Here is a 12,859-nt window from a genome sequence, read left to right on the forward strand (position 1 = left end):
AAACCTCGATCTTAGCCAAAAGGCCGAGAAGCGATGCCCACAAAGGCGCGGACCGACGCGCGGGCGTTCCGCTGGCGCACAGTGGCGCAGGCCGACTCCTCTGGAGCCCGGGACCCGCGCAGCTGCCGGCCTCCCTGCAGCCAGAGGCCTGCCGCGGGACTCTGCTCCCCCTCTCTCTTGCCTGCCCGCCTGCCTTCCTGCCAGTCCCGGGCGGGGGCCCTGCTCTTTGATCTTCTGTCAACGGCCCGACAACGACCGCAGCCGCAGGGGGCGCCAGCCGCCCGGCCTCCTTAGCTTAGGCCCCTCCCACCGGCAGCAGCTGCGCCCAACCGGCTGCAAGCCAAAGCCGAGCGCCAGCACCTGCGGGCAGAGGCAAGGGGCAGCTCTCTCTCGGGAGGGAGGGAGGGACGGGGACGCGCGCGCACACACGCCTGCCTGCCTGCCTGCCGAAAAAAAAGAAAGAAAAGGTGGATATACTAAGTTTTTTGGAGGGAAAACGCCCAGCTGTCGAAAGGGGCCCGCCTGCAGGGACGGGGACGGACACGCACGCAAGCAAGCAAGCAAGCAAGCAAGCAAGCAAGCAAGCCACGCCTGCCTCCCTGGGAAAAGGCTGAAAAACCTAAGTTTTTTGGAGGGAAAACGCACGGGAGCCGAAAAGGGGGCCGGCCTGCTTGCCCAGAGAGTCGAGACGCGGGAAAGCGCACAGAGGGAGCACGGGAACCGAGAGGGCGAGAGAGAGACAGAACACAGAGACACACAGATGGGGGACGAGGGACGAGACCCGAGAAGAAGGAGCTCCAGTCCACTTCGCTTGCTTGCTCGCTCGCTCGCTAGCTAGCTAGCTACCTAGCTACCTACGTCTGTCTTTTCACCGCTGAGAGAAGGTGGTGCACCGCTCCCGGAGGCGCTGCAATACCGGGCCGATGCGTGGAGAGGACGGAGCAAGCTCCTGATCCAGCTCCCTGTTCCAAAAATCCGTTTAATATGTGGTCCCCCGATGGGGGACGTATCAGATATTAAACTGATAAGAACAGATTTTTTTTTTTTTTTTTTTTTTTTTTTTTATTATAAAGATACAAAACCACAAACAACAATCAGCAACAACCCCGAAACCATGTCATACTAATGAAAATAACCCCTTCCACCTCTCTTTCGCCGCAGCGAATCCCCACCGCAAAATATCCCATTTCACCCGACAGATTATATCGTGCTTTGCTTTGTATACCACAGCAGATGGCGCTCCACTCACTCCGTGCTCTGTAAGGTCCTTGCGTGAAGCCCAAAGATGATATTTGACCAGACTGATTAACAGACATAACAAAAAACTTTGTCCCCATCGGCGCGGTTTCGAAATCCCCCGCAGTATCACATGACTTGTTACATTAAAATCCGGTTTAACCTTTCTCAGAACCCCCCCACACAGATCCCAGACCCGTCGTGCAAAATCACAATCCCACAACACATGTTGAATTGTTTCTGTCTCACTACAATCAGAACGTGGACATTTGTCCTGTCTAGAGAGGCTGTGGCGGTGTAGCGTCTCCCTGACCGGGAGCCTCTTCCACAGGATGAACCAATTCAGATCTTTCAGTTTATTTTCTAATCCTACTGGCTGGTTCTGCCTCCACACTTCCTCTGTAATACCCACCACTGCTGAATCCTCTCTAGTTGTTGCGAGTTGGTACAGTGCTTTGTGATTTACAGACACAACCCCTTCTTTAGCACCTGGGTACTTCTTCAACCACTGCACTGCATGTTTGTAGTGCCATGGTAATTTCTCAGCTTTCGGTGTCGTGTTAGTCCAGACCACCAAGTGCTTCACAGCAGACGAAAACCACAAACGAGTGAAATAAACACACAGGTGGTCCGGACTTTCATGTAAAATCTTGCACAAACCGGCGACAAACAAGGCGTCCAATTTTACCGGCAAGTCAGGCACCGCTCTGCCTCCCTCTTCCACCGGCCTGCACATGTCCACCCGCTTGATGTATTCGTACCCTCCGCCCCAGATGAAACGGAAGATAGCCCTCACCAGGTCTTTACGAAACCTGGGAGGCAGCGGGAACACCCAGGCCAGGTGAAGGAGCAACGGCAGGACATCCACTTTCACCACCAGCACTTTCCCTACGTACGTCAAGGGTCTGCTCTGCCACAACCCCAGTTTTTGCTTTACTTTAGAAAGCTTGTTTTCCCAGTTAGCTATGGCAGAGCCACTGGACAGGAAACTGATGCCCAAGATCTTAATGGGACCTGATTCCAGCGTGAGGCCTCCGACCACATCTTGTCTGTCTTTCCATTTACCAAAATATTTAACCGCGCACTTACTTTTATTGAGCAGTGCTCCTGTGGCTGCCGTCATCTTATCCACAATCTGCAGAACTTGGAGAAGACTCCTGTCTGAGGTAAGAAGCAGCGTTACGTCATCTGCATAGGCCGCAATTTTTGCCTGTAGCCCACCACTACCGGGAACTACCACACCTTCCACCCAGGGGTCGCTTCGGATCTGTTGCAGGAAGGGCTCCAAGTATAATACATAAAGTAAAGGGGACAGGGGGCACCCCTGCCTCACACCACAACTCACCACAAACCCTGTCCCCAACCTTCCATTAACACTGACCTTGCTGACAACCTTGTTGTATAGTATCTTAACCCATCGAATAAAACTCTCGCTGATTCCTAATCTTTTAAGAACCTCCCACAGGAAGGGGTGATGGACCCTGTCGAAAGCTTTACTTTGGTCCAAATTAACTAGCATAAGCTCGAGGCCCCTCTCCTCTACCCATTCGATGGCATCTCGTACAAGCTGAAGATTCCAAAACAGCTTCCTACCTTCGACGCTACACGTCTGTTCTCTACAGACTAAATTGGGCATCACCTTCCTCAGCCGCCTGCTTAGCACCCTAGCCAAGATCTTATAATCGGTGCAGAGCAGTTGGATCGGCCTCCAGTTTTCCAAATCTTCCTTAGGGCCTTTTTTGTAAACCAGAGTTAAGATTCCCTTTTTCATAGTCCCTGCAAGTTCTCCTGACATCAGGATCTCCTTAAAAACCTCCAGAAGCATAGGCTGCAAGGTAGCCCAAAACACTGAATAAAAATCAATAGGCAGACCATCTATACCCGGAGCTGTGCCCTTCCGCAACCCCGACATTGCTTCCTTTAGCTCCTCACCTGACACGTCGCCATCTAAATCATCGGCGCTCACGATCTTCTTACCTATCCCTGACAGTAGTTCTTCCCACACGCCAGTGTTCACCGATTTTTCCACAAACAGCTCTTGATAAAAATTCGACGCACAACTCACCATACCCAATGGGTCAAAAGTAACAGTCCCATCTTTCTGTTTTAAACCTTCGATCAATGTCCGTGCTTGCCTAGCTCGCACCGAACTAAAGAAAAGAGCCGAGCACTTCTCGTTATTTTCTATTAGGTGACCTTTAATCCTAAAAAGAAAATCCCTAGCTCTTGTTGTCCACCATTCTTTCATTTTATGTCTAAGCTCTGCAGCCTTCTGTGCATCAAATGCCTTACCTTGATTAAATGCTTCATACAGATTCTGCAGTTCACATTGCAGCTGGTCTATTTCTTCCTTTTCCTGCTTTTTCCTGACACGGCAAAATCTAATAGATGCCCTACGCACTGCCCTCTTACACGCCTCCCACCAGTTTACTGCAGATGTAAATTTCCATCTACTGTTATCGAAAGTCTCCAATACCGTCGTTATCTGACTTCGATACTCGACCTCTGACAATACCTTGATGTTTAATCTCCAGAAGCCTGATCTAGGCCCGGAGTTGTCAGAGGTCATATAGACAGACAGCAGCATGTGATCAGAAAACCACACTGGAGTTACCTGTCCAGCCCGTGATGACCCTCGCATGGTGGTGAAGATATAATCCAGTCTTCTAAAACTGTCCCTGCCGTTGCTCCAGGTGTAGTTTTTAGAGGTCGGGCCAGGAATGCCAAAGCCATCCTGCAACTTAAAGTTTGCTACCAGCTCCCTCAAGACACGTGCCCCTGCCCTATTTGTGTCGCCGATATCTATATTAAAATCTCCGCCCATAATCACCGTTCTATTTGTGTAAAGGAGTGGCTCGATTGACTTAACAAAATCCGCCTGTAGGCGTCTTTCCGCCGGCCCATATACCGCAATCAGGCGTACCTTTAAGCCATCCCACACCCCATCAACAACCAATAACCGCCCCGGAACAACCGAAAGGACATCATTACACACAAAATTCGACAAACCACACAAAATCCCCACCCCTGAAGAGTGCACGCCCCCAATACTCCACCAAGACTGTCCTATTTGCCACTCTTTCTTAAAAGCTCTAATGTCCCCCTGCGATCCTAAATGGACCTCCTGGAGAAAACAAAAGCCGAACCGGCGCCTTCCGAGATCATCGAAGACGCCCGCCCGCTTCACAGGGCTCCTCAATCCCCTGACATTAACCGTACAAATTAAACAATTCATGGCGGGTCGTGGAGAGCTTGTACTTCCACCTCACCTGCCCGGCTAACCACTGGATACCCTGATTCCCCAGATGCCGGATCACTCTCCTCCTCCCCGGAGTGCTGCGAGCTCTCCTCTCCCGAGGAAGACATCTCACACTCTGGATCCTCGGATTCCTGTGAGTGACCGGATTTCTCCGTCTCCGCCTTGCCTCCTGGTTCAGCTTCGCTCCCCTCACTACTTACGTTTGGGTCACCTTGCCCAGGCGGGATGGGTTCTTCGCTGACCACCACCTCCTCCATTTCTGCAGGGGTGGCCATAGCAGCAATAGGATCACCACTTTCCGCCTCTAGGCTTTCCTCTGGGCCCTTCTTTTGCACTCTAACTCTTCCTGAGGCCTTCTTACATGGTCTCCTAACCACCCCCCCCTCACCACCCTCTCTTTCTACTGCTAATACCGGGGTTTTGTCTGATCTTAAAACCATCTCCTCACTACCCTTCTCCTCTACTCCATCAGAGTCACTGCCTGGAGTCTCTATAGGCAGTGCCTGAAACCGATTTTGAGTGCTAATTCGGGCCCGGCGCAAATCAGGACCCTTTGACCTTCTCTCTCCCTTCCTTTTAGCAGACCTGCTCAAGACTGGAGACCAGCTAGGAGACTCTGGCCTCTCCTCAGGGACCATATCTGCCCAAGATCTGGATTTTACAGGCTCCGAAACCTCTCCACCCGCCTTCTCAACATTTTGCCCCCGACCTCCCTTGCCTCCCTCCTCAGGTTTCCCCTGAGACCCCCGGAAGATTACTGGTCCGCCCGATGGGCCCGGTAAGTCCAGCCTCGGGTCCTCAACGGGAACCTTCACAATGTCCGCAAAACTTTTTCGTTTCCTGGGACATGAACGATACATATGTCCAGCAGACCCACACAAATCGCAGGTCATGACTTGTTCACAGTTTTTAGCCTCGTGACCTGCCATACCACACCTCCTGCAGAGTCCCCCCGGACAGTTCGCTGCAATATGTCCCAACTGCAAACACTTTTTACAGGTCAGTGGCTGGCCAGGGTAGAATAGGTAACCCCTGTTTGAACCAATTCTAAAGAAGGCAGGAGGGTGTAAGACTCCCTCGTCCCCCGATGGCTTCGGTCTGAGCCTGACCATATACCTCCTCTTCCCGGTCCAGACTCCCACCCGATCTATCACTTTAACTCCTGCCCCCTGAATGTCTACAAATCTTGATAGAAACATCGCAACGTCTCTCTCTGGTAGCAGTGTATTAAACACATGTACGGTGAGAGTCCGCAGTTCCCTTGCAAAGAGCGGTTCTATCAGAAAATTCTTCAGTGGAACATAGTCTTTGCCAAATTGGGCCTTACGCCACACGGCCTCACACAGTTTATCCGACTCCATGGTTAAATCAAATATTCCCTTGTTCACAAAGTCCTGCAAACTGGTAATGTCCTTCACCTGAACTCCCAGAGCGCGAAACAATACATCCTGTTCGAACTTGTCCCTGTTCTTCCAATTCTCCTTTTCTTCCTTGGTCTTCACCACGAAGCGCACTGTGCGCCGCATCTGCCCCTCTCGGGACAGAGGGTGCCCAACCGCCGAGTCGCGGGTCCACTCACCCGCCGCCGCCGTCTCTGCTGCCGCCGCCATCCGGAAGCCCCACTTCGCCCTCTGGGCTCAACCCAGAGCGACTACCCGTGGTAGCTTGTGGACCCTCGGCCTCCTTCCTCCTCCGGTAAGGTTCTCCTCCGTCTCCCGGCTGGCTCTCCTTCTCCTTCCTCGCCGTCACCGCCGTCACCGCCGTCGTCTTCTTCCCCGCCGTCGTCTTCTCTTCCCCTGACTTAGTCCTCTAGCCGCGGGCATGCCACGTGCTATCAGATCTTAGCCAAAAGGCCGAGAAGCGATGCCCACAAAGGCGCGGACCGACGCGCGGGCGTTCCGCTGGCGCACAGTGGCGCAGGCCGACTCCTCTGGAGCCCGGGACCCGCGCAGCTGCCGGCCTCCCTGCAGCCAGAGGCCTGCCGCGGGACTCTGCTCCCCCTCTCTCTTGCCTGCCCGCCTGCCTTCCTGCCAGTCCCGGGCGGGGGCCCTGCTCTTTGATCTTCTGTCAACGGCCCGACAACGACCGCAGCCGCAGGGGGCGCCAGCCGCCCGGCCTCCTTAGCTTAGGCCCCTCCCACCGGCAGCAGCTGCGCCCAACCGGCTGCAAGCCAAAGCCGAGCGCCAGCACCTGCGGGCAGAGGCAAGGGGCAGCTCTCTCTCGGGAGGGAGGGAGGGACGGGGACGCGCGCGCACACACGCCTGCCTGCCTGCCTGCCGAAAAAAAAGAAAGAAAAGGTGGATATACTAAGTTTTTTGGAGGGAAAACGCCCAGCTGTCGAAAGGGGCCCGCCTGCAGGGACGGGGACGGACACGCACGCAAGCAAGCAAGCAAGCAAGCAAGCAAGCAAGCAAGCCACGCCTGCCTCCCTGGGAAAAGGCTGAAAAACCTAAGTTTTTTGGAGGGAAAACGCACGGGAGCCGAAAAGGGGGCCGGCCTGCTTGCCCAGAGAGTCGAGACGCGGGAAAGCGCACAGAGGGAGCACGGGAACCGAGAGGGCGAGAGAGAGACAGAACACAGAGACACACAGATGGGGGACGAGGGACGAGACCCGAGAAGAAGGAGCTCCAGTCCACTTCGCTTGCTTGCTCGCTCGCTCGCTAGCTAGCTAGCTACCTAGCTACCTACGTCTGTCTTTTCACCGCTGAGAGAAGGTGGTGCACCGCTCCCGGAGGCGCTGCAATACCGGGCCGATGCGTGGAGAGGACGGAGCAAGCTCCTGATCCAGCTCCCTGTTCCAAAAATCCGTTTAATATGTGGTCCCCCGATGGGGGACGTATCAGATATTAAACTGATAAGAACAGATTTTTTTTTTTTTTTTTTTTTTTTATTACAATAATACAAAATATACAAACCAAACATCATTTAAACCAGAATTACCCAAACTCTGAAAATCAATTCGCAAATACACCAAACAGCCATAAATCATAATTTCCAACCAAATTTACAAGTACAACGTACTGATTCCTAATAAACCATAAAACCATACAAACTCAACCCAGGATAACAAAACCCGTACAACAAGTCATGGCAACATAACATACATGAACAAATCTTAATCTCATTCTAAACAAAAACATCACCATTCAAGCTTAAATACCTCAAAAAACCTAATCCTCAACCCATCCATCCCGATACACAAAATTTACAAACCCCCAAATCATATACTTCCTCAAACCCAAATTGCCCTCATTTCCTTAATCCCGCCCCTTATGCAAATTTTCCCCCTGCTCTTTTTTACTGCCAAACCCACATTCAACTCTCTTCCTTATACTGTCTTCACACCGTCCACTATTACTCCCATTACAACTCCGCCGCCCATTTTCAACTCCCTCAGTTCTCTGTCTGTTTTCCAGAATTCCTGCCCGAGTCACATAATCCTTATCAGATTCATCCACACTACTAGCACTCAAAGATTCATTCACACTGCTCTCACTGACTCCATCTGTATCATTTAATCGTGCATTCACCGCTCTTCTTCTACCTCTTTTCACAATCTCCTTAACTTTAAATTCCATTGCACTTTCCTCTCTCCCCATCAGGCCATTCACACTACGTCCAGTCATATCCTCTACACCATATCCAGTCTTAACAACAGGTTCCGTCACACTTTCCTCCCTCCCAATAGGTTCTGTCACACATTCCTCTCTCCCCATCCCCTTCTGTTCTGTCAAAACATCTATCCGTTTCCTCTCCTTATCCTTACAATTTGCAAACATATGCCCCATCTTCCCGCACGCATAACACTGCACACAAGCCCTTGTCACATGACCTCTTGATCCACATCGACTGCAACACTCTGTCCCACATTGTGACGCAAAATGTCCTGGCTCCATACACCTCCAGCATGTTGGGGGTTGACCTGGATACTCCAGGTACCCTCTCTCCGACCCAATTTTAAAGGACGCGGGGGGGTGGATTACCCCCTCTCTCCCTTCTCGCAGCCTCATCCAATAGATCCTTTTCCCAGTCCAGACCTTGTCATCGTCATCCAACTCCTTCTTCCCTTTTCCCTGTAGAAACACAAACTTTCCCAACAGGTTCGCAATGTCTTCCTCCGCAATGAAGGGATCCGACACGTGAACCATCATGCGTTTTAGTTCCCCAGCAAACATCGGGTCCACCTGAAAGAGGCTCAAAGGAGCCTCTTTTCTTCTGACTTGCACCTTTTCCCATAATTCAAAACAAAGTAACTCCGACGTCATCGTTAAATCAAAAATCCCTCGAGAACAAAAGTCTTGCAAGCAAAAAATATCTGTCATTTTAACCTCCAACAATTCTTTCAAAATCAAAGACTTAAACTTAGCTCTTGTCCATTGCTCCAGTCCTTCCCGGCTCCTCAATGAAAAGCGAAGGGAATTCTTCCTCCGCTCCTTCCGTGGCCCAACAAACCCAGCCATCGATCCGCAGCCAATACTCCGCTCTCCGTCCAAATCCTCCAGCAAACTCCGTCCAGTCGATCCTCCGTTTCAGCAATCCTCCACGTCACCGATTCGATTCTCCTGGTTCCCCTCTCCACGATCCAGCTTCACTTCCACCGATCCATTCCGTCCTCTCCTCGCCTTCCCGACCCTCTGGACTAAGACCTTGGAATTGCGGGCTTGCCGGCTTAAACCTCGATCTTAGCCAAAAGGCCGAGAAGCGATGCCCACAAAGGCGCGGACCGACGCGCGGGCGTTCCGCTGGCGCACAGTGGCGCAGGCCGACTCCTCTGGAGCCCGGGACCCGCGCAGCTGCCGGCCTCCCTGCAGCCAGAGGCCTGCCGCGGGACTCTGCTCCCCCTCTCTCTTGCCTGCCCGCCTGCCTTCCTGCCAGTCCCGGGCGGGGGCCCTGCTCTTTGATCTTCTGTCAACGGCCCGACAACGACCGCAGCCGCAGGGGGCGCCAGCCGCCCGGCCTCCTTAGCTTAGGCCCCTCCCACCGGCAGCAGCTGCGCCCAACCGGCTGCAAGCCAAAGCCGAGCGCCAGCACCTGCGGGCAGAGGCAAGGGGCAGCTCTCTCTCGGGAGGGAGGGAGGGACGGGGACGCGCGCGCACACACGCCTGCCTGCCTGCCTGCCGAAAAAAAAGAAAGAAAAGGTGGATATACTAAGTTTTTTGGAGGGAAAACGCCCAGCTGTCGAAAGGGGCCCGCCTGCAGGGACGGGGACGGACACGCACGCAAGCAAGCAAGCAAGCAAGCAAGCAAGCAAGCAAGCCACGCCTGCCTCCCTGGGAAAAGGCTGAAAAACCTAAGTTTTTTGGAGGGAAAACGCACGGGAGCCGAAAAGGGGGCCGGCCTGCTTGCCCAGAGAGTCGAGACGCGGGAAAGCGCACAGAGGGAGCACGGGAACCGAGAGGGCGAGAGAGAGACAGAACACAGAGACACACAGATGGGGGACGAGGGACGAGACCCGAGAAGAAGGAGCTCCAGTCCACTTCGCTTGCTTGCTCGCTCGCTCGCTAGCTAGCTAGCTACCTAGCTACCTACGTCTGTCTTTTCACCGCTGAGAGAAGGTGGTGCACCGCTCCCGGAGGCGCTGCAATACCGGGCCGATGCGTGGAGAGGACGGAGCAAGCTCCTGATCCAGCTCCCTGTTCCAAAAATCCGTTTAATATGTGGTCCCCCGATGGGGGACGTATCAGATATTAAACTGATAAGAACAGATACTACACTTGATCTTAGCCAAAAGGCCGAGAAGCGATGCCCACAAAGGCGCGGACCGACGCGCGGGCGTTCCGCTGGCGCACAGTGGCGCAGGCCGACTCCTCTGGAGCCCGGGACCCGCGCAGCTGCCGGCCTCCCTGCAGCCAGAGGCCTGCCGCGGGACTCTGCTCCCCCTCTCTCTTGCCTGCCCGCCTGCCTTCCTGCCAGTCCCGGGCGGGGGCCCTGCTCTTTGATCTTCTGTCAACGGCCCGACAACGACCGCAGCCGCAGGGGGCGCCAGCCGCCCGGCCTCCTTAGCTTAGGCCCCTCCCACCGGCAGCAGCTGCGCCCAACCGGCTGCAAGCCAAAGCCGAGCGCCAGCACCTGCGGGCAGAGGCAAGGGGCAGCTCTCTCTCGGGAGGGAGGGAGGGACGGGGACGCGCGCGCACACACGCCTGCCTGCCTGCCTGCCGAAAAAAAAGAAAGAAAAGGTGGATATACTAAGTTTTTTGGAGGGAAAACGCCCAGCTGTCGAAAGGGGCCCGCCTGCAGGGACGGGGACGGACACGCACGCAAGCAAGCAAGCAAGCAAGCAAGCAAGCAAGCAAGCCACGCCTGCCTCCCTGGGAAAAGGCTGAAAAACCTAAGTTTTTTGGAGGGAAAACGCACGGGAGCCGAAAAGGGGGCCGGCCTGCTTGCCCAGAGAGTCGAGACGCGGGAAAGCGCACAGAGGGAGCACGGGAACCGAGAGGGCGAGAGAGAGACAGAACACAGAGACACACAGATGGGGGACGAGGGACGAGACCCGAGAAGAAGGAGCTCCAGTCCACTTCGCTTGCTTGCTCGCTCGCTCGCTAGCTAGCTAGCTACCTAGCTACCTACGTCTGTCTTTTCACCGCTGAGAGAAGGTGGTGCACCGCTCCCGGAGGCGCTGCAATACCGGGCCGATGCGTGGAGAGGACGGAGCAAGCTCCTGATCCAGCTCCCTGTTCCAAAAATCCGTTTAATATGTGGTCCCCCGATGGGGGACGTATCAGATATTAAACTGATAAGAACAGATTTTTTTTTTTTTTTTTTTTTTATTGCAAAATTACAAAAGAAATTCCAAAAACTCCAAAGAACAAAACACAATCCCAAATACACAATAGTCACAATAACAACCAAAATCATCTCAACCCATAATCCTGTTAAACACAAAAATCCATTCAATAGTCGACTAACAAAAACTTCTAAATACTAACAGCCCTTCCCACCCAATTCTCAACAAATAATTACACAGCAAAATCAATACACAGCAAAATCTGTACATCCCCATTACATAGCTCAGAACCTCAATTATTACCATAATCCCACCCATTATGCAAATTAAACCAAAAACCCCTTTCCCAAATTTACAATTCATTCATTTTCCACAATCCTTGAATTAACTCCCAGCACCACCCGTCACAAACTAGTCCCCTCCCAAACCACCAATTACATAAACCCACCTTTCAAACAAGTCAAACACATACAAAAATTCAAACAATCCAAAATTCATATAAGAAACAAAACAATTTCTTGTTATACCAATACAAATCCCATTCAATTAATAACAAAAACAATACACAGCAAAAACAAAGTCACAGTTCATTTTAATTCAACAATTTCTAAACACCCCACCAAAAACCCCACAACCCACTTTGCCCTTCCCATAATCCCACCCCTTATGCAAATGCAACCCTGATCTCTGAAAGACTATTAACTTGATTCTCCTTCATCTCTTCCCCTTCTTTTTCGCTTTTTTCCTAACCGTCTGCCCCACCCTTACTTCCCCCTTCACATTCCCTCCTTCCTTCAAATCTACAGTCCAATCTGGTTCTAGGTCCCTAACATCACCTTCCACCCAACGATACTTAGGTTTACTCGAACCCTTATCAGCACTCGACACATCACTTACCGCATTCTCCGCCACATTCGTTCTGCTATCAATCCCAGTCAACCTCTCTTCCACACATACATTCTCTTCCTCCTTCAAATCTACAGTCAAATCTGGTTCTAAATCCCTAACATCACCCTCCACCCAACGAAACCCATTTACAAAACCCTCCCTACGCACTACCACATCTTCAGAAACAGAAATTCCTCCTTCCACTTCACTCTCTTCTTTCCCAATACCCCCCACATTCCTACCCACATCATTTGTATCAACTCTCTTCTTCACATTTTTCATACAATACCGATGACCATGTCCAGGCTCATCACACAGATAACACTTTTTCTCCTGATCACAATTCCTGGCCACATGACCCAACTTCCCACACCGTTTACAAATCACTGGCTCACACTGTGCAGCAAAATGTCCACGTTCTCCACATAACATGCAAGCGAGGGGCTGCCCAGAATACACCAGGTAACCCCTGTGAGTCCCGATCTCGAAGAAAGCAGGGGGATGTATCACCCCCTCCTCCGCCGTGTTCCCCAGTCGCAGTCTCATCAGATACGTCCGCTTCCCGTTCCACACGCCATCAGGATCCAAGTGCCTCCTCCCTGCTCCTTGCAGATCCACAAACTGCTGTAAAAAAGACACAATATCCTCCTCCGGAACAAATGAGTCGAAAACATGCACCATCATTACTGTAAGCTCTCCAGCAAACATTGGCTCAACACGAAAAGACTTAACAGGATCTTCATTTTTCCTCT

General features: G+C 52.4%; 4 non-coding genes across 4 annotated transcripts; all 4 read right to left on the bottom strand.

Moving 5' to 3' along the window:
- Positions 1 to 882: 882 nt before the first annotated feature.
- Positions 883 to 1,077, bottom strand: LOC148647907 (U2 spliceosomal RNA). The gene has a single exon (XR_015927103.1). It is a non-coding gene; the product is annotated as a U2 spliceosomal RNA (small nuclear RNA).
- A 6,130-nt stretch (positions 1,078 to 7,207) lies between these two features.
- On the bottom strand, positions 7,208 to 7,404 carry LOC148647908 (U2 spliceosomal RNA). Its single transcript, XR_015927061.1, has one exon. It is a non-coding gene; the product is annotated as a U2 spliceosomal RNA (small nuclear RNA).
- A 2,644-nt stretch (positions 7,405 to 10,048) lies between these two features.
- On the bottom strand, positions 10,049 to 10,239 carry LOC148647909 (U2 spliceosomal RNA). The gene has a single exon (XR_015927450.1). It is a non-coding gene; the product is annotated as a U2 spliceosomal RNA (small nuclear RNA).
- An 847-nt stretch (positions 10,240 to 11,086) lies between these two features.
- On the bottom strand, positions 11,087 to 11,283 carry LOC148647910 (U2 spliceosomal RNA). The gene has a single exon (XR_015926925.1). It is a non-coding gene; the product is annotated as a U2 spliceosomal RNA (small nuclear RNA).
- Between the last annotated feature and the right edge of the window lie 1,576 nt (positions 11,284 to 12,859).

The sequence above is a fragment of the Lepisosteus platostomus genome, chromosome 15 (genome assembly GCF_059453375.1).
Source record: "Lepisosteus platostomus isolate fLepPlt1 chromosome 15, fLepPlt1.hap1, whole genome shotgun sequence".
Taxonomy (NCBI): Eukaryota; Metazoa; Chordata; class Actinopteri; order Semionotiformes; family Lepisosteidae; genus Lepisosteus; species Lepisosteus platostomus.